The 25760-nt window shown below is 42.3% G+C and overlaps 1 protein-coding gene across 7 annotated transcripts in view; it reads left to right on the top strand.

The window, feature by feature from the left end:
- The first annotated feature begins 22328 nt into the window (after positions 1-22328).
- Positions 22329-25760, top strand: part of KLHL32 (kelch like family member 32) — a 229167-nt gene continuing 225735 nt past the window's right edge. For 5 of the 7 annotated variants that reach the window (XR_005022231.1, XM_036872155.1, XM_036872153.1 and 2 more), the window contains exon 1: positions 22329-22660. The gene's annotated coding sequence lies outside the window, so the exon portion shown is untranslated. Of the gene's footprint in view, positions 22694-25760 lie in introns of all 7 variants that reach the window. The other 2 variants (XM_036872158.1, XM_036872152.1) reach the window with 1 other exon arrangement.

Genomic DNA, 25760 nt, shown 5'->3' with positions numbered 1-25760 from the left:
ACTTGCCACAACTAGAGAAAGCCCTCGCACAGAAACGAAGACCCAACACAGCCATAAATAAATAAATTAATTAATTAATTAAAAAAAATTGAAACAGAATTCCAGAAGGACTCCAGGAAAGCTGTGAAAAGCAAACTGCAACTAGAGCAGGTTACCTTAGCTAGTGAACCCAACCCTTCAGAGCTTAGGTCCATGTTTGTATTCTCCATTTGTCTGTCCATCTTCAGGTCTTTCTCCCTGATTGCAACTGTCTCTCTGACTCTTTCCTTAACAGCCGTAGAAAAGCATAATGATCACAAACAGGCTTGGCACTAGACAGACCTGCATTTGAATCTTGGCTCTATTTTCCTGACTGCATGAGTTTGGGGTAATTCTCTTAAATTTTCTGGTAATCAGTTTCCTCATCTATAAAATGGGAATAACACTACTACTCACCAGAGAGGGTTGCTGTGAGACATAATCCATGTGAAGGTGTAGGACTTGGCATATAGCAAACATTCAAAAACTGTTAGTTCTTCTTTTACATAACAAAAATATTAATAACATATGAAACATTTGAATAGTAATAACTTCAGGTTTGGTTCGTACTTTATAGTTTAGAAATTAGTATTTTCAGATACATTATTTCATTAATATGTCTGGCAACCCTCTCTAGAATTTTATCCATGTTAGACAGATTTCAGAAGGTGCATTTAGCTGCCTGTTACTTTTTAAGTGGTGGGTATAGGAAGTACATGAAGTGCTCTTGCCCATGGGCTTTGGAGAGCAGTTTCTTATTGTCAGTCTTTGCCCTTGCAGGCACAACTCTGTCCTTTTACCCCAAGAGGCTCCCCTTTTGCCAGCTTCTCTCCCTAAACTTTAGTGCACAGAATGCCCTTCTGAATCTCATTTCTGTTGGATGTGACACTGTTAGCAGGTAGGCAGGTATGGGAGGCAGAATTGTATGATTCCTAGGGACCCTGAGCACAGAACCCAGATGAGCCTGCCTGGACTTCTGACCTACAGAACCATGAGGTAATAACGGATATTGTTTTAAGCCTCTACATTTGTGGTGACTAGTTATGCAGCAGTAGAAAATGAATATGGCAGGTAGTGTGAAAGTAAGGTTGGGGATGAAGTGGGTGGTGGGGGACCCAGGCAGTCATAAAGCCTGAGGAATATGTGCCCTCCCCAAACCCGCAAATCCAGGAGAGCCCACGGATTGCATCCTCTCCCCCAGATCTCACTCAACATGTCAAGTGCCTGACAACACACCAAAGCACCGTATGAAGTACCGGGGATAAAGTCAAGGTCAGATTCTTGTGACCAGGGGTGACAGTATTGTGACGCAGTGTTATCACATGAGACTAGTAACAGAAAGAACGTACTACGAACCAAAGGCACAAGAGGGTAGGGGTAAGCATACATGAAGTTACATAGATGTTTTGCCAGTAAAAGGGAGAAATCACGACTCATACTTTATATAAAAACATGAGTCAATGATTTGTTTAACTCATGAATGAGGGAACCGGCAAGATTTACAACCAGCTCAAAGAAACAACATACATGCCATCAGGGATTTAAAAAAAAAAAAAGAGAGAGAGGGATGTTAGGAAGAAAGAGGCAGGGCAGGGAGAATGGGATGAAGCTGTTGTTGAGGTCATCACAGATCAACAGGTAGAGGTTTTTAAATGATGGAATACAGAGTTTGGTGTTTATTCTCTACGTGTGAAGGTCTCTTGAATGGAAGTTAGAGAGTCATAGACCTGTTTTAGAAAGATGATTGACATCTACATAAAGGATGGTTTGGAAGAGAGAGTGAGACCAGGTAAGATGCTGTTACTATTGTCCATATGGGAGGTAAGCTTTTTTTGGTCCAGTTTTCTTAGGGACACCTATTTAATGAGGGATCTTTGGAAGGGCACTGTTTACATATATCTGCCCCTTAAGCTGGATGAATAGATAGTGGGATTTGGGATTCAGAGGCTGGAGCATGAAATGTAGTCAGCTATTTTCATATTCTCATGCCACTCTTGGTGTAGTTAATCTTTTATAGAGCTTTTGATTGAAGAGAAGCTCAGAATGTACCGGTGTGATCCTGTTGACTTTCAGGTTCCCAACCCACAGCCACAGGCAAAGTAACACCTATACTTCCAGAGAAAGCTAGAAGTATCAGTTCTGTCTACAGATCTCAATAGTATGATCTAATAAGCTAGTGCAGAGGTTTCTGTTTCTGTCAAAAACATTCATGTACCTAGCTATATTTTGATAAGGAGTTTGACTATGTTTACTGTAAGAAATTGTAAATGTTTATGCAAGTAAGTGGTAATCTTGTTATTTAGCAGTGTAGCTTTATTAGAAAACTAGTGGTAGCCCTTTTAAAAATAACTTTTGATTATGAAATTTCAAACACAAATAAATGTACAGAGTTAGTATAGTGAATCACCATGTACCCATAACTCAGAATCAATCATTATCAGTTCATGGCCAACCTAATTTTTTCTTGTATACGTTCCCATTTTCCTACCTTCCCTGGATATTTTGAGACAAATCCTATTCATCTTATCATTCTAACGGCATCTTGCCCAACAACCATAAAGTAATGGCAGTCTTTTTTAAAAAGCTGTGAGTGAGAAAAAGGTGCAGACTTTTGGACGGCTTTACATTTGGTAAATTTGTTAATATTTGCTTTCAGTGAACTTGAGCAATAACGTCATAGTATGGCTGTTAAACACTTCATGCACAAGAAGTTCTTGAAATTGTGTCTCAACCTCTCTGCACTCCTCATTGCCCACAGGCTTCCCTTTCACTGGTCTTCCTCCCTCCAAAAGTCTCTAGAGTTGGCTGTTCATCCGAAGAGTGATTCTGTAATCTCAAGATGCCAAAACTGAACTCACCCAGCTCATTTCTGTATCAATTCCTGCTACAAGGCCATTTTTGTTTTTAACTGGTTGATTGATCCAGATGACAAGTGAAGAATTGTTCATGTGAATAACAACATCCCATCCCTGCTCCCTTGCCAGCCCCCTAACTTCACCCCCTGAAATCCAGGTTCTGGTTAGTGCCCAAGATGTACAACCAACAGCTCTACTTTGCATGTGAATGGCTAATTAATTTTTCATCTTTTAACTCGGAATTCAATAGAACAGACAGAAGATTCCTATACTCATGAATAGTAGATCATACAGCAAAACTCCTAAACTTAACACGTGGGTCAACTAAGACCTAGAGGTGTGGTAGCCAAATGATGACCCCAAATACATTCAGGTCCTAATCCCTAGAACCTGTGAAAATACCTTGTCTGGAAAAAGAGACTTTGCAGGCGTGATTAATTTAAGGCTCTTGAGATGAGGAGATCATCCTGCTGAACCCTAAATGCATTATAAATTTCCATAAAAGAGGAAGACAGAGGAAGATTTGACACAGAAGATGGTGATGTAATCACTGAAGCAAGATGCTATCTTACTGGCTTTGAAGATGGAGGAAGAGGCCATAAGTCAAAGAAACATACCCTCCCCTAGAGACTCCAGAGGGAACATGGCCCTGAAGACACCTTGATTTCACCCCAGTTAAACTGATTTCAGACTTCTGACCTGCAGAACTGTAAGAGAATTAGATGTGTATGGTTTTAAGCCATGAAGCTTGCTGTAATTTGGTACAGCAGCCATAGGCGACTAATACAAGAGGTCGTCACAGTCCTACCTGAGATAACATGGCCGAGTTGAGGTATAGCTGCTCTAGATCCCATGTCTTCTAACTCCTGTTTTAACTAAAAAGATCTCCACTTCACTAGTCCAGTGCTTTCTAGGCAGCTCCAAACCTTGCTTGTGAAAAGCAGGATGGGATATATGGAGTTTTCCCAAAAGACACACAAATAAGGGAGATAATAATTACATGTTAATAAACAGGGCATCTACAACATCCTGGTGTATGTGACTGTGACCCAGAGTTCATCTTCAAACTTCTTCCCACCTCTCCCAGCTCCCAGGAACAGCCTTAGACTAGACAGTGGGTTTACTATCCTGGCTGTCAAATTCCCCAAATATTTTTACTCCTTAGCCCTGTTAAGTCTCTTGATGCTCACAGATAGACCCCCTCGAGTCTTTTGCTAAAAAGCAACCTTTATAGAGCTAGGGCGAGAGAAAATCATGAGGGTCAGGCTCATCATCTCTTACAACTTTACCTTCCCCTGGGGCTGCTCTGGCTATGCCTTCCCTTGCCTGAGCCTACGCTAACCTCTGAGTGTCGAGCACCTGTGTGGTCTGCCACAGGACACCTGGGCCAGGCCTGCCACCTGTCACATGCTCTCCAGGTGCTGAAATCTTTCCTGAGCCCTGATCCTTGTGGGCAGTCATCTGATCACTCACCCTTAGCTGCTCATAATGAAAACTCTGTCCCAACAGACAGGAGACTTTGAATCAAGGGATAATTTTCTAACTATGGAATTTCAGCCTGTAAGACAGACTACCGGGGATATACCCTTTACCTTCTCAAATCTCTCAGTGGAATGCAGCCTACTTGAGGTTGAGCCTTGTCATGTGCCTTTAGAATCCATGGCTTCAAAGAAGGAAGGAATATCCTGTCTTATGTATCTTAACTCATTAATTCATTCAACCAATGTGTACATACCAGGCATTACTCTAGCCAATGGGGATCCAGTACTGATTAAATAGATAAATATCCCTGCTCATGGAGCTTGTTATTCTGGTAGGTAAAGATAATAATCAAGTACATAGGGACTTCCCTGGTGGTCCAGTGGTAAAGAATCCGCCTTACAATGCAGGGGACGCGGGTTCAATCCCTGGTCGGGGAAGATCCCACATGCTGAGGGGCAACTAAGCCCGCACGCCACAACTACTGAGCTCGTGCTCCTCAGTTCAATTTCAAGATGAATGGAGGGTTTCTTGTGTCATTGTAACCCAGGGTACAAAAGTACTTACTGATGTTGAATTAAGAAATATTCCTGGAAAAGGAGAAAAACACCAATACTGCCACACACAGAGGTGTCCAAGCATAAATATATACATCCTGTGATAAAACTGGGCTCACCTAATGATCTGGCGGGATTGATTTGTGAGACATATGAAGAATGTCACATGAGTGTTATTACCAGGGCTCGGTCACCTGCATGCCTCTCTACATTTACAGTTGTGAATCAGAGTGCTTGGATTCATGCATCACCCTATACTTCTGAATACTCCCGTTCACTAAGCCCTTACCAAAAACAGTTAAGACTGAAAGAGAAAAAGACAAAGCCTTTTCTCTCTCCATCCCACTTAAACGTGGTACTAATTATTTGGCCCATGGAATTGACCACTTTGAATCATCGGATGTTAGAGCTTAGAAATCCTCTGGCATAATCAGCTCATTTATCAGTGAGAAACTGTCTACTGTCCTCCCGCCACGGCCCCATCTTCCCACCACTGCCTGCCCCTCCCATTCACCACTTCCTGGCACTCCAACATGCTTTCTGCCCACTCCTGGCCAGCAGATGAGTTCTGCTGTCCATGAAGACCAGAGCTTTTTACTTGGTGCCTATTTGAATTCTAATTGCTTGGGGAGACCACTTTGTTCTTTTGTTGAAAACAAGAGAAATGAATGGTCACTTTAGCCAAAAAGAAGGTTTATTTGAAAGATACTGATAGAAGAAATGCTTTACAAAGGCAGCTCTGGAGCTCTCAGAAGGAGGGCTGAGATGCCACCATTCGGTGACTCAAGTCCAGCTGCCTTGTGCTGCTGGAATTTTTTCTGCCCCAGATTTAAATTCCCAGCAAGAGGGACACTAAGTGACCTGATGTGGTTCATGTAGTAGGTGATGGAGTATTAGGCATCCCTACCAGAACCTCATGGAGGTGGAGGTGGTAAAGAGAGAGATGCTGCCTGGAGAAAAACACTCCTGTCAGCTCCTAAAATTACCTCTCTGCTCTGGAATTTCACGTGTGTCACAAAGGCTTATTTTGGGGCCTCTTTGCGGTTTTAATGACCTGGTTTTTTGACTCAGCACCTTGTGTGATTGGTCTTGATTTTGGTTCTGGACTATGCTTTGCAACCCAGTTTATCCCACAGCTTTAAAAAGAGCCAGTCTTCTACTACCTGATCCTCTTGTTCTGGGTTACTCTTTAGGTAAGGCAGTCCCATCTCTGAGCTCCATAATGAACAGCTGGGAAGAAACAGACTCAGGAGAGAAGGGGTGACTTACCTGAGATCCCACGGATAGTTAAGGGCAGGTTCAGAACTAGAATCCAGGTGTACTGATTCTCCATCCAGTGCTCTGTCCTTCTGCATGGAATAACATTCAGTTTAGCATTTGAGACCTAACCAGAAAAGGAAAATGGGTAGAGTTATTGCTAGGATATCAGCACATTCAGAAGAGATTGAAAGTGCTGTGTCTTTTATACACAGGGCTGGGATTGTGCTTTGGACACATTAAAAGTGAGAAATAGAATATCAACCATGTTGTCCCGCTGGAATTGTGTAATTATTAAGAAGATCGATGGTAGTTTTGAATCGGAAGATTTAAAGGACTTTGCACTTTTCCATACACACGATGGGTAGGGAAGGGGAAGTGGCCGGAGGAAGACTGGAAGTATGTGCCAGGAGTTCAGAGACAAGGCACACGTAGCCAGCTTGGGAAGTGAGCCAGGTTACTGAAGCCAACTGCAGCTCTGAGATGGCACTTTCCCTAGACCCCATGATAGCAGCTTCTCACTTTAGGAGTGAAGAGCTATACCAGGTTCTTGCACCCACAGCAGACCTTTCCACTACCTACAGCACACCCCTTCCATAGAGTCTCTCTCTTTTGGAACCAGGGAATGGCATCTGAGAAGTCCCAAACCTAGGACCTTCCTGTTCTTAATGACCCTGGTCCTACAGTAGATAATGCAAAAAATAAATAAAATTTTCCTTTTTTCATGGCTAAGTCAGAGAAGTTACTCATAGGACAATATCCAAGGATGAGTTTATATGATAGTGTGAAGATCGACTCCCTTGCTCATGAGAGAAAATGTAAACAGTATTTAGATAAGCAACAGTACCTACAGCATTTTGTGTGGACACTCTAACTTGTGTTGTTTATTGTTTCTCCTTTTGCACTGGCTTTCCCAACTGTATTGTAAGACCCGTGGGGCAGTATCTTTATCACCTTCTCCATAGATCTCCAGCACTGCATATGGTGATTTGAAATACATACTTAATAAATGTTTGTTGCTGATAATAAAATGCAAGTTTATAATTTTTGTTTATTTTAAAAGATCAGTTGTATCTTAATGGAAGTTACTGATTTATTCCTCAATCTTTGCTGTATTTCCACATATAATCCCTTAAGCCTTTTAGGTAAATCCTCAGTTATTAATAGAAATATGATTTTAATCTGGATTACCATGAAGCAATGAGATTTTGGTACAGTTGTTGATAAAATTAGAAAGACATAAAACTAGAAGAAACTCAAGCTTTGACACTCAAGCGGGTGCTGTGCAGAGTAAATAATTGTTCATTTAAAATATTTACTAAATAAATATATTTTATTTAGTAATAAATAAATAAAACTATTTACTAAAGTTATAGTTATTTATACATTATATATGATTAATTTGATGTGAATATGTATTGTAAAGTGAATATGGTTACTTATATGAATAATACAAGGTACAACTGTATTTTAAATATCTTTTAAAAACTACAGATAGTGCTTTGACATTCTGTATTAGTTTTCTAGGGCTGCCTTAACAAAGTACCACAGACTGGGTGGCTTAAACAACAGAAATTTATTGCCTTGCAGTTCTGAAGGCTAGAAATCAGAGGTCAAGGTTTTGGCAGGGTTGGTGCCTTGTGAAGGCTGTGAGAGAGAATCTGTTGTAGGCCTCTGGCCTGGTTTCTGGTGGTTTACTGACAATCCTTGGTGTTCCTTGGCTTGCAAAAGTGCCGATCTCTGCCTTCATCTTCACATGGCCTTCTCCTGTGTGCATGTCTATGTCCAAATCCCCCCTTTTGATAAGAACATCATTCATGTTGGATTAGTCACATTGGTCCCACTCCAGGATGACCTCACCTTAACTAAGTACATCTACAATGACCCCATCTCCCAGTAAGGTCATATTCTAAGATACCTGGAGTTAGGGGGACACAGTTCAACCCACTACACATTCTTATAGTTAAGACGTTTTTCTTTATGTCTAACTAAGCGATTGATTTGTTCAAATCAGTTCCCATTTCTTTTCCTCCTAATTAGAGAAAGTAGGCCTGATTCTGTTCCTTACCTATGGCAGAGAAGGTGAACCCATCTTTCTATCCCATTTTGCTCCCACAAAGGAGCAAGAAGAATGATCAATGTAACCTGACAAACGTTCATTAGGCTGCATTCTTTTGGATGAGGTTATTATGTCTTAAAGCAGGATCCAGGCCTGCACCTTCTCTTTCCCTTGCACTTCGAGCTGTCATCCTGAAAACAGACCAGCCACGGGTCTGCTCTTCCTCCTGGTGAGGGCAGTTTGGGCCAGCTGCAGTGCTAGCAGTTAGAGCTCCCAGGCCCAAGGGCGGCCGGCTCACGCCCTCCCTGATGCATGCCTTCACATCAGTTTTAGCGGAGGGAGTCAGAAGCTCCCGGCAGGCACCACAGCTTCGGGGCCTGAGCCTCATGCCTCCCAGTCACACTGCACTGGGGGTGGGGGAGGGGGTGGTGTTTATCAGGGCCTCTCCTGCCAGTACTGACCCCTGGCCCAGGTGAGTGTGCTTCAGCCTGGCTTTCTCTCAGCTAATGGTGACATCTTACACTTAGGGCTTGGAATAAAATGGGCAGATTCAGGGAGAAGACATAGGATGCCCCCATAATTTAGCCTTAAATATGAGCCCTATGTTCAACCTCATGTTTTGGCCCCGCATTGAAGTTTCTTGGGCACTTGATCAAATGTGAGGAAAGCTGGTCTATTGTTTCCCGGTGGCTCTTGTTTTTCTTGTACGCACCTCTGATACAAGCAACTCAGTGATATGTTAAGTCTGTTGGCATCTTCCCCTTTTCATCCCCCGTAATTCACTGCTGGAAAGAAGTAGAATCATTCTCCACCAAGAAGAGCACTACTGTCCAGTATTCAGCCAAAGGTTCCTGTCGCTTCCTTATTGGAGCCATTGCTTCCTGTTCTCTGCAGCGAGACTTTCAAATCCCTCACCTCCATTCCTAGCTTTTGATAACTGCCTCTGCTCTTTGATTTGTGATTCCAAGGGGCACTTTCCATGATTCACTGAGTTTAGATTCCCACTTAACTCTCACCTCTGAACACTCTGTCTCTGATGCTCTGTGCAGCTTGGGAAAGCCTTTAACTTTGAGAAACCCAGCTGCCAGGCCAGCCCCCCTTCTCTTTAAGCCTGGGCAGAGGGATGGGGAGCCTCTGCTGTAGACTTCCATACTGAGTCTTTTGACACCAGGAAAAAATAGGTGATAGAGAAGCTACGTCTACACCATATAGAATGACAATGTCCAGTTTCCAGCACTCATGGTTCAGCTGGCAAGGGGGGCAGGTGGACCCACCAACACTGCACTCACAAATGACCATCGATCAAAGCCTTTTCCACACCACTGTTACTCCCATATTCTGAGAGATGATATCAACTTTTTTTTTTTTAATTTATTAATTTATTATTTTGGCTGTGTTGGGTCTTCGTTTCTGTGCGAGGGCTTTCTCTAGTTGCGGCGAGCGGGGGCCACTTTTCATCGCGGTGCGTGGGCCTCTCACTATCGTGGCCTCTCTTGTTGCGGAGCACAGGCTCCAGACGCGCAGGCTCAGCAGTTGTGGCTCACGGGCCCAGTTGCCCCGCGGCATGTGGGATCTTCCCAGACCAGGGCTCGAACCCGTGTCCCCTGCCTTGGCAGGAAGATTCTCAACCACTGCACCACCAGGGAAGCCCTTTATCAACTTTTTCTAACACTTTCCCACAGTGTTATACCTATCCAATACTATTTAGCACCAAACCCATTGATCCACCTTCTTCCTGGACACTTCCTCCCAGGTGTCCTATAGGCCTTTCAGATTTAGTGTTCTGAACCTGAACTTGTTATCTTCCCCCATAAACCTGCTCTTCCATCTGTGTTGTCCGTCGCAGTGATGGGCATCACCACCTCTCCAGCGGTCCAAGGTAGACATGGGGAGTATCCTCAACTCTTACCCCTTCTGCAACCCCTTCATCATGCACCTTCATCCCCTCTCATCTCCTTCCTGGATTACATGCTCCTCACTGGCTTTTCTCCCTCTGCTTCCGTACTTATACTGCAGTGATCCTTTTAAAATAAGCCAACTTGCTCATGACCTGGATTAATGACCAAACAAATAAACACTGCTTACCAGGTCCTTTATGATCCAGTCTGTGCTTTTCTCTGTAGCTTTCATAGTTCATCACCCTCCGCTTGAATCTTTAATCAAACAGCTTGTTTTCTTTTCCTGGAACCCATCATGACTTTCCATATGCTGTTCCCTTTACTGGAACAGTCTTCTCTCCAACATCCTTTAAAATCGCTAACTCCTACTCTCCCAGTTCTACTCTCACTATAAGACCTTGGGCAACTTTATTTAAGTTAGCTGTGCTTCAGTTTCCTCATTTGTAAAATGGGGATAATAATTATACCTACTTCATGGGTGTCAGAAGACCTAAGTGAAGTAAATGAGTTTAAGACCTTAGGACTTAGACTGAAGCATGGAAGGTACTCAGTAAATGTTAGTTACTACTACTACTACTACTACTACTACTACTTGTTGGATTCAGTTTATATGTCACTTCATTCAGGACTTGTTGCCTGACCTGGGCAATCTCAGTAAGATGACCCTCATAAATACTTCCAGGAACCAGTCACCCTGCATTGTAATTGCCTATTCATTTGTCTGTTTTCTCCTCTCCTCACCGCCTACACACACACACACACACACACACGCACACACACACACACTTACCACCAAGGTAGCCTGTGAGCCTTCTCAGGAAACATAACTGTCATTTTTACTGTGGTGTTCTATATTCCTAGTACAAGCCCCCAATTTTTGGTTGACTAAAAGAATATGGATGAAACATGATTCCAATGTGATACTGCTATCTGTTCTGCTAAGTCTCCACTTCCTGGACCAGATTTGAAGTGCTTGAGCCCTCATCAAGGGTGGATTTGTGGGTATCTATAACCTTGCTAAGATCAGGAAGTATTATTAACAAAGTATGGCCTTCCTGCTGTGACCACCCAGCTTGGGTACACTGTGACTCCAATGAGCCTTGGCAACACCCTAGCAACTAAGAAACTGAATTCTGTATGTCCTACTGGAGAGCAGAAGCTAATTAGACAAAATTGTAATTTATTTGATTTTGCCATTTGTCTGGGAGACCCAGACTAATTGCAGTAGCTAGCCACTACCTTTGAAATAATGTGGGTCCCAGCCTGCCTGTTGATGGTGCTTTTAAATTCATACAAACTCAGTGGCATGACAAATGTGTAATAGCTACATCTCCCAGGGGAAAGGTGCTAATTTGTAGTGTTTGTTCATTGCCATGGTGTAAATAGTCCTACCTTAGTTGATGTCAACCTGATGTTGCAAAATTCTTGAAAATGTAATAAAAACTTTTTGCAAGCCTTACAAGCTGCCTCCAGTACACCAGTCTGGGTGGGTGGGTAGAGGGACTATGTGAACTCTATTTCCATGAATAAATATTCATCTCATGACTGGGAAAAAAATTCTGAGAGAAAGTGGTGATTTCTGAGACTGGCCTGGCTCAGATGATCTCTAGGCTTTGTCTTGGCATTTATGCACCTCAGCAAGTAGGGCTGTCATCCTGCAAGCCAGGCCTGACGCTTTCCCTCCCAGGGGGAAGGTGTGGCAGACAGAATAATGAGCCCCCACCCCACCCCGCAGCACAGTGTCCATGTCCTAATCTGTGCAATCTATGAATATGTAACCTTAATGGCAAAGGGGAGTTAAGAGTGCAGATGGAATTAAAGCTGGTAATCAATTGACTTTAGAATAGGGAGATTATCCTGGATTATCCAGGGGGCCCAATGTAATCTCAAGGGTTCGTAAAAGCAGAAGAGAAAGGCAGAAGAAAGAGAACCAGAGAGATGGCAGCATGAGCAGGAACTGGCCCAGTGTTCCTAGCTTTGAAGATAGAGGAAGCGTCCACGAGTGAAGCACTGTGGACAGCCTCTAGAAGCTGGCAGAGAGGCCAGGAGACAGATTTGCTCCTAGTTCCTCCAGGAAGTAACTCAGCCCCGCTGACATCTTGATATCAGCCCAGTGAGACCCATGTTGGACTTCCAACCTACAGAACTGTAGTATAATAAGTTTCAAGCAACACAACACTATATTTGTGGTGATTTGTTATGGCAGCAATAGGAAACTAATGCAAAGGCGCATCACTATTAAACACTATCAAGGACCCTCCGCACTTGCTAAGGACTTGCTTAACTTTGACTCCGTATCCTGTGGGCTCCAAATCCTTGGCTCTGCAACCTTAACTATGATTCTGCCTTTGGCCCTTTCATCTTACTCGAACTCCATCTTGCTGGCATTTGAAACCTGACTTGATAGACTGATTGTCTAACTCCGTGCACCACTGCGTATTTAGCAGGCACCAGTCTGGTGACCCTGCTCTGTGGGCTCATGAGGCAGAAGGGGATTTAACTAGTGATAGCCCCAACATTGTTCCTTCCCTTTCCATTTCCTCAGTCCCCTCAGCCACATTCCCAGCACCTAAATCCTGGACAATTACAATAACTCTTCCTCCAACCCATTAGGAAGGTCAGTCCTCCTGAAGAGAAAGAATTAGTATCACCTGTGCCTCTTGGCTAAAGTACCAACACCTTGGGTTGGCATTCACAGCCTCCCGTAATTTTGCCCCAATCTACTTTGCTGAAGGTATTTCTCAATATCCCTCTACTGAAGTGTATAGTTCAATCACAATGATGCCTAAAGCTGTTTTGCATTTCGCTGCTTCTTAACTCGCACCCATGCATTCCTCTATCCGTTTATCATCTAACAAATATTTACTGATTAATTTTCTAACACCTGTCCTGGGCATGAGAGCAAATAAGACCAAAAACAAAAGGGTAAAACTTACAGCCTAATGGAGGATATTGAAATATGCACACAAAAGTTCAGTAACATATGACAGTGAATGATAGGGGTACCTACCAGGTGCCCTGGGAGCTCAGTGGGGGCAGTGGCCTAGCTTCTTCTTTGTGATTCCTTCCCCCTTTCAGAAGCAGCTGCACCTTAATGGAAAGGACACTGAGTTTGTGAGCTGGACACCTGGATTTCAGCCCCATTTCTGCAATTAATTCAATTAATTTCTTGATGAATTAGATGAATTGCTGAGTATTTATTCATGAAGAAAGAAATGGGATAGAGAATACTCATAGAATTGTGAGTAGTAAGAGTGAGAATTAAGAATGCTCTGTAATCTGAAAAGTGTGAAATATATAAGATTCCAGTTTACTTATGAAAGGGATCAGAACATGCCACCCCAAAATATGCCACTTTGGCCTAAGGATTATTTTTTGCTGAAGGCAATAAAGAAGCAGCAAACACAGAAAGAGCTCTTTTCCCTCTATCTGCTCAAATTTCCCTTTGTGAAGGTGTTTCCCCTCCCCTCTCCCGTACCAGGAGAATAAGGCTTATCACTGGAGCCAGAAAATCAGCACAGAGATGGGTCTGCACTTACTAAAGTGACCCTTTTCTTCCATTGGTTTCCCCCAATATTTACCTTTCCACAATTTACCAGCCCTAAAACCCAAACCCCCTTTCTTTGTCTTGTCTACAATTTACTGCCCTTTGTTAAAATGTTTTATAAGCCCCCAGGTATAACCAATTCTTTGTGTCTTCATTTCTTTTTTATGAAGACCTCCACATGCATAAAGTTAAAATATTAGCATCAAATAAAGTTTGGATGCTTTCTCTCCTATTAATCTGTCTTTTGGCAGTTTAATTCATGGGCCTCAGGCATATAACAAGTGAGTAGAGGGAAAGTTTTTTTTCCCTCCCCTACTCTTATTTAAATAAAACCCATTATTAATGGCCTAGGTCAAATACCTTTTTTTTTTCCTTCCTTTAAATTTCTTCCCTTAAATTCCTTTAAGTTGCTATTTTTTAGTGCTCATCATAAAGGAACTGCTTTTTCCATAAAACATAAACGTACAACTCAAAGGATAGTTAAGAAATGAACAATCTTGAACCCTTTTTAGAGTAAAAAAACATAACCAGAACTTCAGGAGCCCCAGGTGTACTTCATATAAGCACTTTTCATGAGCTGCCCCATACTGTTGTACTTAATTGTAAGGATTTTGAAGACAGTTCTATTAGCCAAGATTCTTATGTTGGAAATGATAAAGACCCAAATTAACCTAGCTTAAATAGCAGACGAAAATTGACTGTTGTACTTAATTGTAAGGATTTTGAAGATAGGTATATTAGCCAAGATTCTTATGTTGGAAATGATAAAGACCCAAATTAACCTAGCTTAAACAGCAGACGAAAATGGATTGCACATAAAATCAAATGGTAGGAAGTATGAGAATGGAGCTGGATTTGGGATGACCTAGGATGAAAGCGCTCACTTTCTCTTCTCTCCTTGCTTTCCTTCCTCTCTGCAGGAGAGCTCCGCTGTCTCAAGATGGTTCCCCCCAGAGCCTCTTGCCTTATAGCCTTCAGACCAGAAAAGAGATTCTCTTTCCTTAGCTTGAATTAAAAAGAAAAACCTGCTGGGGAAGGCCTAGTGTCTGGCTCTCCTGAGTTACAGTCGCACCCCCTGAGGTCAAGGGAGTGGGCTCTGTTACCTGCAGAAGCTTGGGGCCAGAGAGAGGTGTGGTAACAGAAAACAATAGGCATGACAGAAGGATTGTATCTTGTTCAGTGCCCCAAATGATCATTACATTCTCTAAAGAGGAAGCAATTCTACCTTTAATGTTGCAAGAGTCCTGTCAGCCTAAGGGAAGGCAAAGAGGAGATGCATGTTTAGTTTAAAGATACCAGAGGACTGGTGATTTTTGAGGATGGAACAGCTTTGTTCCTCAGATTGTCCCTTAGGCCAGCTCTCTGAGACTCAGGTCTCAGTCCAGAGAAGGGTCTTTCTGCCTCAGCACTAATGGCATTTGGGTCCAGATATTGCTTGTTGGGGGTGTGTGGGGGGGGGCTGTCCTGTGCATTGCAGAACGTTTAACAGCATCCCTAGATCTACCCTCTAGATGCCAGTAGCACCCTCCTTTTCCAGTCATCAAAAACAATAACGTCTCCAGACATTATGCCCCTGGGAGGCAAGATTGCCTTTGTTCTGGAAGAAAGGAGGTATTAAGAAAAAAAAAGTAAGTAAAAGGACAAGAGCTGCTGTCCAAGGCATGAGTGGAGGCAGCACCTACTGCGTCTGCAGCAAAAGCCTGCCTCTTGGGCTTCCCTGGTGGCGCAGTGGTTGAGAATCTGCCTGCTAGTGCGGGGGACACGGGTTCGGGCCCTGGTCTGGGAGGATACCACGTGCCGCGGAGCGGCTAGGCCCGTGAGCCACAATTGCTGAGCCTGCGCGTCTGGAGCACAGTGGAGCCTGTGCTCCGCAGCGGGAGAGGCCGCGATGGTGAGAGGCCCCCGCACCGTGATGAAGAGTGGCCCCCGCTTGCCACAACTAGAGAAAGTCCTAGCACAGAAACGAAGACCCAACATAGCAATCAATCAATCAATCAATTAATCAATAAAAAAATAAATCTTTAAAAAAAAAAAAGCCTGCCTCTTCTGCTACCAAAGATGTGTCGGGTGAGTCGTCAGAGCTCCTGGGGAAAATACTTCTGAGACAGCTTGAAGTGGAGTTGCTGGTTTCTGTTAAGCAACAGGGTGAAGCTGGAAAAATATTTTTATTTTTGACAGTTACACGACCTATTTTACCTTTAGGCTGATGTGACCTGGGAAACATTAGCAAAGTTTGAATAAAAAGATGATTTTAATGAATGAAGTTATTTTTTTTTTCTTAATGGCATGCTTGAATTCATACATTACTGCTGTGGGATTAGAATTTTAGAAGCGTCAGGAACATTCATCTACATTATACTACTGTAAGATAGTGATGAACTTTCTGTGAAAATTGATCCCACACAGATAGTTCTAAGATTAGAAACCAAAATTCTGATGTATCATCAAGTGTTCGATTTAAATTCCATGATAGGTGGCCTAAACATAAGAGAGAGAATTTTCTAAATAGGGTCCCTGAGATGTCATCCTTACATTTAATAGGTTACTCATTACTTTTAAAAGAATTTATATCATTGGAAAGAACTTTCATTAATTTGTTTCAAAATAATTCTGAGGGACTTCCCTGGTGGCCCAGTGGGTAAGACTCTGTGCTCCCAATTCCGGGGGTCTGGGTGCGGTCCCTGGTCGGGGAACTAGATCCTGCATGCATGCCGCAACTAAGAATTTGCATGCTGCAACTATAAGATCCCACGTGCTGCAATGAAGATCCTGCATGCCGCAGCTGAGACCCAGCGCAGCCTAAATAAATAAATAAATAAATATTTTAAAAAACCTCTCAAATCATGTTGAAATAGGGAAATAAAATAGTGTGAAAGGGCAGTGAAATCAGGTAAATATTTAAAAAAATAATAATTCTGATTCTGCCTGAAATATGTTTTGAAACAGTTAAAGGGCAGCAGAGGCGATAATCAAAGGAAATAAAATTCTTTAGTTATGTCTCCATTTAAAAGATGGCGGTAACAAGCAGTTATTGTTTGTGCTTGCACAGCATCCCTTGCCTTTTACTGAGGTAAGAGAACTTCACTGCTCCTTTCCTTTTAGGAACTACTTCTTTCCCATTCCACTCCGTACGGTCAAACCCATCCCCACCACAGCCTCTCCACCACAAACCACATAGTGATGGGCTTAGGACCTAGACTGGGCCAATTAGTCTCTCCTGGGAATTTGAATTTTGGATGGAATGACATTATTTGGGTTTCTGGTCTTTCAAAGCTTGGCTATTTGGATTTTCCCTGCAAGTCCTTCTATTTGTTGAGTCACCAGTATCCTTCCAATAAAGGGCATTCTTGCTTAAGTGGTCCAGAATCAGTGTCTGCAACTTATAACAGAATCCAAAGAACTGTGACTGATACAGGAGACTCTGAGCAAAATATGGTGACTGGTTTGTCACTATGGCTAAAAAAGAAAGGGAGAGGGTCAGGAAGGAGTACGGAAACAGAGTTGAAAGGGAGAAATCTTGGAGAAATATGTTCACCAAGTGTTGGAAATATACAGTTAATTTATATATGTTTGTTTTTTAATCTTCTATCCATACCAGGCTTATATGCAGGTATAGTTATGTAGCTGGCCAGTGTGGCCTGATTAATGTCAGGATTCCCTGACAGCTTGATATTCACCCCTTTCCACCCGAGCCAGTAAAATGGAAAAACATACTATTACATACACATCTCCCTTCTTCCCTCCCTCTCTTCCTCTACTTTTACGCAAACTAGATCATATTATTCCTATTGATCTTCAACTTGATTTTTTACACTTAGTGATATATCTTTGACATCAGTGTGTAAAGATCTAGTAAGTTTTTTTTAGTGGCCACTTAGTATCCTAATAATTTGACTTGTCCCCAGATGATAGACTCTAGTTCTCTCCACCCCACCCCCTTCCTCTCCTCTCTTTTTTCCCTCTCCCTCTCCCTCTTTCTTTTGGATATTACCAAGCTATCACGAACATTCTTTTATGTAATTTTTTGCACTTTTTTAAAAATTAATTTTTATTGGAGTATAGTTGATTTACAAATGTTGTGTTAGTTTCTGCTGTACAGCAAAGTGAATCAGTTATACATATACATATATCCACTCCTTTTTAGATTCTTTTCCCATATAGGTCATTACAGAGTACTGAGTAGAGTTCCTTGTGCTATATATAGTAGGCTCTTATTAGTTATACATTTTTTTAAAGATTTTATGTTTATTTATTTATTTATTCTGGCTGCACTGGGTCTTAGTTGTGGCATGCAGGATCTTCGTTGTGGCATGCAAGATCTTTTAGTTGTGGCATGCGGACTTCTTAGTTTCGGCATGCAAACTCTTAGTTGCGGCATGTGAACTCTTAGTTGTGGCATGCATGCGGGATCTAGTTCCCTGACCAGGGATCGAACCCGGGCCCCCTCCATTGGGAGCATGGAGTCTTACCCACTGGACCACCAGGGAAGTCCCTAGTTATCTATTTTATATACAGTAGTGTGTATATGTCAATCCCAATCTCCCAATTTATCCCTCCCCGCCTTCGCCCTTGATAATCATAAGTTTGTTTTCTACATCTGTGACTCTATTTCTGTTTTGTAAATAAGTTCATTTGTACCATTTTTTTTTTAGATTCCACATATAAGCGGTATATGATATTTGTCTTTGACTTACTTCACTCAGTATGACAATCTCTAGGTCCATCCATGTTGCTGCAAATGGCATTATTTTGTTCCTTTTTATGGCTGAGTAATATTCCATTGTATATATATGTGCCACATCTTCTTTGTCCATTCCTCTGTTGATGGGACATTTAGGTTGCTTCCATGTCCTGGTTATTGTAAATAGTGCTGCAATGAACACTGGGGTGCATGTATCTTTTTGAATTATGTTTTTTTCTGGATATATGACCAGGAGTGGGATTGCTGGATCATATGGTAGCTCTATTTTTAGTTTTTTAAGGAACCTCCATACTGTTCTCCACAGTGGCTGTATCAATTTACATTCCCACCAACAGTGCAAGAGGGTTCCCTTTTCTCCACACCCTCTCCAGCATTTATTGTTTGTAGATTTTTTGATGATGGCTATTCTGACCGGTGTGAGGTGATACCTCATTATAGTTTTGATTTTCATTTCTCTAATGATTAGTGATGTTGAGCATCTTTTCACTTGCCTATTGGCCATCTGTATGTTTTCTTTGGAGAAATGTCTATTTAGAACTTCTGCCCATTTTTTGATTTGGCTTTGTTTTTGGTTAGAGGTAACTGCTGGAGGAGGTCTTCCAGAGGATGTGACCACTGGTTGACCCCTGTGATGGACCCAGGCAACTGAAGGCTCCTCACCCCCTCCCTCATCCTTGGAATGTATGTTCTGCCGACCTTTCCCACAGTGGTTGCTGTTCCAAGGGCATAGTCTTGAGAGAATAAAGTGTTGTTGAGACTGTCTGGATGACATATGTGGCTGAACCCCGTTAAGGCCTCTATATAAACTTTGAAGATTCTGGAGGGCAGGTGCAGAGATCTATTCTTGTGTAAGTTCCCTTGCTTATTAAACCACCCACCTGCCAGTCTGGAGTGGAATGCCTCTTTCTTCGGTCTCTCCTTGCCCTCTGTGTATGAGGGCCAGTTTACAAATCAACAGTAACCCTAGAAGTGGAATTGCTGTACAAAGAGGAATGTGCATTTTTTAAAAAGAGTGGAAATACTGACAAGTTGTCATCCAAAGTGTTTGTAACCACTTGTATTCTCATTAATTCTTATTTACCCATATTCTAATGCTGGGTATTATAATCTTTTTACAACTTTGCCAATCTGATACATGAAAAAATTCAATTTATTTTAGAAGTTGCCTTACTCTAATAAAGACTAAGAATCTCATTTGTATTTTGTTTGTATGTATTTAGTAGAGCAATTAAAACATTCTGTCTTGTGGGTAAGGACTATTTTCTATTCAGTACAGTAAATATTTTCTAAGCATCCATTATGTGTCTACTTGATTAGACTGAATTAGACTGAAAACAACATAAACAACAACACAGTTCGGTATATCTAAACATCAAAAATCTAAATCAAGAATCTAAACATCAAAAATATTACTGGTAAAAGGTCTTCCCATGGCATTACTAGTTTTGAGTGACACTAGCTCCTGATGAGCAGAATGAATTAGCTACAAAATGTACCCAACAGGTAATTGAATAAATTGAGGTGTTAGCTAGAGGTATTTTGTATTTTCCACTTGATAACTGGAGAATATCAGCCAAAAAAATCAATTTAGGTTTTGGCATAATTAATAATGATCTGTTTTCTCTGGAAGTTCAGTAATTAGAAATTTGGCTCAGCGATTCCTTAATGTCACTACTGGTTTGTGACAGAAAACCATGACACTGGCATTAAGAAGGATGCTTAACTCCTCATTTGATATGGGACAAGGCAGCTATGACAGGTGTTTGTTCTGGAATTGAAGCTTATCTCTCATATCACTAGACTGAAACAGGGAAAATGTCTATTTATCGACAACTGAAGCCCTACACTGATCAAACTGTGCAACACATTCTAAGAGCTCAAAAAAATTGTTTTTATTGAACAAATAACTAGTATTCCAAAGCATAGCTTTTGTGAAGCATTGTTTTATTTTCTTAACAAAGAGGCCATATACAATGGTGCCCAAGAGAGAAATAGTGCCTAAAATCTATTTGCTCCTCTACTAACAGTATATTGGAAAACACGCTTGGGTTGAATTTTTATGGCTATCTAACAAATACGGAGTCTTTTATTTCAGAGAAATAAAAGGCTTTCTTAGTTAAAAAAAAAAACCTATGCTTTAAATCAATCTTAAGGAGTCATATAGGGAAAAAATTGCCCTCTCTGAACTAGACATTTTACTAGACCTTTAATATATATTTTCTTATTAAATCCTCAGTATTTATGTGTCAGCAATATTTATTGAGCCCCTAATATGTGACAGGCATTGTGCTAGCTTGTAGGAATACAATGATGAACAAGACAGACCCAGCTTGGGCAGTAAGAAACCCTTCCATAGTCACACAGTTGGTGAGTTGGTGGCATATTTTTTTCTGTGTAAATACTGTTATATTCTTTGCTTTTCTATTTGTTTTTGATAAGTAGCTTCTGTTTATTCTAAACAAACAGATAATCTAATCCTTATAGATGGGGTTTAAAATTTTAAGTACATTCACTTTAGTGACAAATACTTTATGAATCTTAAGGGAATGTTTTATTTATTGACACCAAGTCATTGTCAGTATTTTGGGTTCAAACATGCTTCGACATTTGATCTTCTGGTATAAAACAACACCTAATAAAAAATATAAAACTGCTTATGAAAAATTCTAGAAAATGACACTGCACTTAATGTTTGTAGTCAGTTGTTTGTCATTCTTTTCCCTGTGCCTATCTTGGTGTCCAGGACTTCTAGACAAGTAGGACCGAGGGTCTAAAGTCCAAATACCAAGACCATGGGAATGAAGCACTGAAAGCCAGATGGGCCCCAAGGGAGTGGGTGAGGGGGGGACAGGGCCAGAAAACTTGTGGGTCTGAAAGAGGAAAAAATGATGAACCATTGATTTGAGACTAATGAGAATGTTAGGGACACCTGAAATAGATCAGGGCATGTTCCTAGCCCAAATGTGGAAGAACACACCTGCAAGAGAAGGGACTTGACATTCTGTGAAATTCCATCTTACTAGTACTTTAAACCCCAAACTCCTACATAACACAGCTTACTCCAATTTAGAGTTTCATTTCATGGTTACCACGTTGCATAACTCCACATCGGACCAAGGTTTTCAATTCAAAAGTGAAATATGTAATATTTTTACCTATCAAGATTATTCATTTTGCTTAGGTTTGCGTTTCTAAGCATGTTTTACACAGGAATGACCCGCAAGTGACACGAGTGGGCCAGGCCCCGAAATTTAATGGTGGTATTCTGGGGTTGTTGTCTCTGCAGTTTTGATGCTGAATTAGCTGCAACCAAATACTCTTCCTCATTCCTCAGATTCAGGGCTTCCGTCGTCCATCCCTGGAGATTCCTTGTCATTTCTTAAGGTTACCAGAAAGCCGTTTTCGACAGTACCATAAAGTATGTTATCCTAAGGAGGGCCACGACATAGGTCCTGCAAAGGGGCCACTAGGAATAGGAGCAATTTGAACTTTACAAGTTAGTTGGGTCGAGGGAGGGAAGCAGAGGGCCAGAGCCCGCGGCCACACCAAGTTGGGGCCACGGCGTCTGTTCCCGCAGGTCGTTCTCCAGCCCTGGGAGGGAGTCTGGGAACAGGCGGGCTGGGTCCCAGGATCTCGGTCGTCGCAGGAGGAGCCGCAGCTGAGACTGCAGGCGGTGCAAGAGATCCAGCGGCCAGCAGCGCCACTGTTGGAGAGCAAAAAAGGACCGTTGCGGAGGAGGGCGACTTCCGGGGAGAGCGGGCGCGCGCGCTGGCGCGCCGTCGGGAGCGGACGGGGGTGAGCAGCGTGCGCGCCTCCCCGGCGGCGGGGGCGGGGGCGGGACGCACGCGCTCGCCGGCGGAGGGGGCGGGGTGTGCGTGCGCGCTGGCTCGCCGGAGGCGGGAGGGGGGCGGAGCCCTTCGCTGTCCTGAGCCCGCGCGGTTCCGCCGAGGTGCGTTCCAGGCTGACGCTGTTGCCTAGAGCAGAGCGAGCTGGACGCGCCACCCGCGGGGCTGGCAGTTGCTTTCATTTACTAGGAGACACTGTTTCCCCGCGGGAGAGTCCGGGAGCGCGCAGACACACACACGCTCACTGCCACACACGCTCGCACACACGTTCACGGACACACACATACACACGCGCACACACGCGCTAGCGCGCTCGTTCTTCACAGCTGCATCCCCAAACCGGCAGAACGAAGCTACTGCGGTTTCTCTTAACCTCGGCATCGTCGGGCGAAGCAGGGCCATTGTGCATCAGGGAAAGCCCGGTGCCTGCGCTGCCGCCTCGGGTACGTAACCCCGGAGACCGCTCACCCCCTCGGGTAAGCTAGTCTCTCTCTCTCCTCGTAACCTGTTCGGGGTTGGTGCCTGCACACCGGAGGGAGAGGGTGGGAGGCTGCTTGTGAGCCAGTGGGGGCGAGACCGGAGTTGAAATTTCAGGGGCATGCAGCCTCTAGCAGCGTCGTCTAGCTGGAGCAATTACTATTCCCGGTTACTTATTCTACCCAGCCCTGGAGTTGCTCCCCCTTTTCTCCCCTTCCTCGTAGCCCAAGATGTACTTTGCTCCTTGGTTGCCAAGGAGACTTGCTTAAACATCAGCCTTGGGGCGTCTGTTGAAAGAACTGGTTTCTTAAATGATGCTGTTATTTATTTTGATTTTTAAAAGTGAAATGTACACTGAGGACCTTGTGGTAATTTGGCATTCGTTAATCTGTATTCAAGCGACGGTTTCATTCAACTTCAAGAAAAGCGGTAATTGCACTGTACGGAGTGCTTTAAAAAGGATTCGTCAGATGGATTTTTCAACGGATTGAGTCCTGAATCATAAATTACTCCCATTTTGGTGATCTTATACAGAACGCTGATTCCAATTAAAACCCCTTCTTCCCCTCTCTTTCCATAGTATATTTTGCAGTTCACTCAGGCGTGATTGTCTTAACATTAAAAGCAGAAGATGAATTAATTATGGTTCCCCACACAAGGATGCTCTTCTGTTGTAAAATGACCAGAACAGGAATACATACGTGAATTCCTAATGTAAGGAGATAGCTTTCATAGCATACATCTTTGCTAACATTTCTGTATCCACTGCATCACTCTTTGAGTGCAGTTTTTTGCACCTCTGCCCATTTCTGAGAAGATTCTGTTTTCTTTCAAGTCTCATTGATTTTTGACGTATATCTGTATGTAGGTAGATATATATATAAAATGTGTGCCATAGCTTAATACACCAGATTCTAAGCTTTTAGAGCTTATATTAAAATGTAGAGAGGAAGGAAGCCCAGCTTTGTAGATCCTGTTGGTTTTTTTCTGATAGATTGGATCCTTTACTGGAGCACTGGTGAGGCCCAAGAGGAGGTCTGTCTAACAGGAACCCCTAAGAACTGGGCTGTCAGTTTCACCTTTAGGCCTCAGGCACCTGATGGGTGAACTTATCACACAGCACTTGGAGAGATCTGCAGTCCAGTAATTACACTCTGCACTAACTTCATACCTTCATTACAAACAGAAATGGCCTAGTAAAGACCCACTGGCATTCAACAATTCATTTTGTTTTCCTTTGATATTTGTTCCTTTTTTCTACCTTTTATTAAGTGAGGCCAGAAAATATATCAAATTCTTTTTATTTGGATTTTAAATTGTGTCATACAGAGTGTAATTATAGGAGGAAGAAGGGAAGCGATCATAACTGAGGTAGGTGGAGGGGATTTGTGCTACTGACGGGGGGGCGGGTGCTGTGAAATGAATAAGGATGACAAACATTTTATATTCCAGTTTACAAAGTACTTTCTGTACACTTCTTTTTTAATCCCCATAACAACCTTGTGAGGTCAAGGAAGTATCTTCAGTTTAAAACTGGGGGACCTAGACTCAGAGCTTGCTCAAGGTCACAGAGCTAGTGAATGGGAAAGCCCTTCTTGGATCCAGGCTCTTTGCCTTTTAAAAAATCCTGTGTTTGCTTGTCCAGTGTGTGCAGGGCTTTGGTAGGCAAGGTAAGGGACTGGAGCAGGCCCAGTGGGAAACGCGTGGGAGAGAGGTGGTGTGGATTATGGCTGGAACATGCAAACCACTCTAAAGGGGGCAGCTCCTACTTGCCTGTTGCTGGCTGTTGCCACCGTGGCTTTAAAAGGTTCTCTTTTTTTCAAGAAAAAAAGAAACTTCCAGATTTTTAAATTTGAAGTGTCTTTAATTTAAAAAACTGAAAGGACCACATTAAAAATATATCTGGGCCACAAGTGACCTGGGACCTACCAGTTTGCAATCCGTAACTACTGAGGTCTCATTCAATTCTAAACTGTTTTTCTCTAACAGAATACTGATGTAAACAAATACATCCATCATTATGAGAGTGATTGGGAGTTTTCTGATTTTGATATTAAAATCTCTAACAAACATGCTCAACATCCAATAAACAGGTCCAAGTTTGTTCCTGAGGGTTCCTAGGTCTCTTTCTCATATCTCAGAGAAAATGGAAGAGCATGAAGTGTTCCAAAAGAGGAATTTTTGAATCTGGTGAAACAAAAGCATTTATAGTTTAAAACTTTTCATGCTTATAACAATTTATTCTGCACGTAGGACTAAGAAGTATAGGAAAAGTCAGTTGGGTACCTGTCATTGCAGGAAGAGGTAGAATAGAAAGTTGGTCAGAAAAAAGGAGCATCCTGAACCTTTCAATGAAAAGTTCCTATTAAGGCTTTAGGTAATTAGTTAAAACCTACCACAGAATATTTCAAGGTTCCAAAGGAACAAAAATGTAACTGGAAACTCAAAGGGACATTTGATTCCAGGACCCTGGCAGAGAAAATACTCTTTACTCCTCAAGTAATCTTGTAATGAAGCAAATATTTTTGAGAGGCTGCCACTTTCTCATATGTCTACTAAACTACAAAGATGTCAGTAGACTTCACTGAAGCAGACCTGGTGGTCAAAAAGGAGTGTTATTTTATTTACATCATTTCTTTTGTGGATCCAAATAGGTCTCATTAAAAAAGAAAAAAACCAACACTTGGACAGTCGCTTCTAATAGTTCTGTTATTCTAAAATCATCCTCTGGAAGGAGGCTTTAGTGATAAATAAGTAAATTTCAGTTTTCAATTCCTGGAAATGTGTTGCACATCTAATAAAAGAGCCATGAAGATGTTAGTCAATACTAATATAACAAAGTCCTGGCTGGGTGCTGTGGAGGTAACATCTCTGCCCTTAAGGATTCAAAGCAAACAAACATATTGCTCCTGGCAGCTTCTACTTTTCCAGCCCCTCCTACATGCAAACTGCTTTCCATATTGTCTTCACAACATCCCTATAAGAGCATGTTATATCCATTTGACAGATGAAGAATCCAAGATTATGTGATGTTAAACTGGACCGGTGAAAGAAAACGTTAAACCT

Source organism: Balaenoptera musculus, chromosome 12 (assembly GCF_009873245.2).
Source record: "Balaenoptera musculus isolate JJ_BM4_2016_0621 chromosome 12, mBalMus1.pri.v3, whole genome shotgun sequence".
Taxonomy (NCBI): domain Eukaryota; kingdom Metazoa; phylum Chordata; class Mammalia; order Artiodactyla; family Balaenopteridae; genus Balaenoptera; species Balaenoptera musculus.
Note: the sequence above shows the minus strand (reverse complement) of the source record. Positions and strands in the feature narration are given on the sequence as shown.